The sequence below is a fragment of the Hipposideros armiger genome, unplaced genomic scaffold, assembly GCF_001890085.2.
Source record: "Hipposideros armiger isolate ML-2016 unplaced genomic scaffold, ASM189008v1 scaffold_241, whole genome shotgun sequence".
NCBI classification, from domain to species: domain Eukaryota; kingdom Metazoa; phylum Chordata; class Mammalia; order Chiroptera; family Hipposideridae; genus Hipposideros; species Hipposideros armiger.
Window position 1 is genome coordinate 427,708 of NW_017731591.1, and position 1,655 is coordinate 429,362.

Genomic DNA, 1,655 nt, shown 5'->3' on the forward strand with positions numbered 1-1,655 from the left:
AAGGCGCTTTCCATTAAGAAAGCTGCGAGCTTGCCGCCCTGGTCTGCGCCCTGCAGAGAGGCTGTCAGCTTCTGCAGGGCTCGAATTGGAAGGAAACACACATCTTTTTGTTTAAACAGTAAATTCCAGTGCTGTAACGTGTCACAGTGGATTGTTAAGAATGCTCCCGGCAGTATCCACGGGCACACAGTGTCATGGGAAGGTCCCCACACGATGGCAAAACAGCCAGAAATTACCCCAAGTTAGGCTCAGGCATAACTTCAACCCCATTTCCAGAATGTTTTTCATAAGATGGTAGAGAGCAAGCAGCTCTCTCTAAGTTATGCCCCAGCTCCGGGTCATAGCAGGTGAACAGTTCCGTGAGAGCAGTGACCACTGAGAATGACAAGTGCTTTCAATGGAAGGATGTTCGATTCCAGCAAATCTTAGCTCTAACACCTCTCACGTGGACAAGCATCTGGGTGACTGTCTTACTTTACACTGAACGACTGGACGTGCTGGTAAACGTGGTCAGACGTCCCCATACCCCACACCCCAATGCCCACTGTCGGAAGCACATTGCAGCCAACAGGGCTGTCAGCGGCCTCGGATCGATGCTGACCTGATATTTTTCTAATCCGGGGTTATTTTTCAGGTCATCAGTTCTGTCTCCAAACATGTGACAGGCCCTGGTGTTCTTAATTAGAATGGTGGCACCTCTGTCGATCATTATCTTTGTGACTTCAGTTTTCCCCTCAGCTTGTACCAAGCTCAGAAGCTGAGTTTCCCAGACCATGTGTGTCGCTCTGCGGATCACATCCATGGTGCTCACGGAGCCAGTCTGATATTGCTGATAAGGAAAACATGTGTCCTCAGATGTCCAGTCAAAAACAGAATGGTTCACCCCAGGGAGGGACCTGGGGGCAAGATGGGGAATTCTGACATCTTTCTCCCTTCCTGCCTCCATAAAACCACACGCTTAGAAAAATGACCAGTCGTATATCAAAATATACCGTGTGCAAATAAAACCACACGTTGTACTTTGTTGCTGGTCTGTGAGGGGAATAGCTCGCGCGTGGGGTTTTCATGAACCCAGCTGTGAACAGTGCCGTGGGCGGGGGTCCAGGAGGGAACCAGGACGCCCCCTTAGCCGTATGTCCTGCACGTGGGGCCCTGAGACGCCCTACGACCCCTTCCAGCCTCCCGCACGCTGCCCACCGCGTGCTGCTCTGTCAGGCCCGGGCTTTCAGAACGCTGCCGTCTGTAGATTCAGGTGTTTGAACCTGTTGCTCAGTTCTAATTCTTCACATCCGATTATCTCTAGCTCACACAGAATAATTAGCCATAAAACTTCACTTTCAGTAACGTCAGCATAAAATGATACCTTTTCCTATGGCTAGGGCTTATTTAATTAATAATTTAATTAATTTCAATTAATCAGCTCCTTAATTATGTCAAATATTTGTCCTGTCAACACAAATTGGGATTGAGTTGATTAACTTGATGCTTCTACCCCAGGTCCCCACTGCAGCTTTCTCTTGGGAGGCGTAATTCTACCCATGTCCCCCGCGGTGCTGATTGTCCCAATCACTGCTTACCACAGAGAAGGCTCTCAGATTAGCCTGTCTCATCTTCACTCTCGCAGTCCTCACGTTTTTCCCTGAACGTGGCCACCC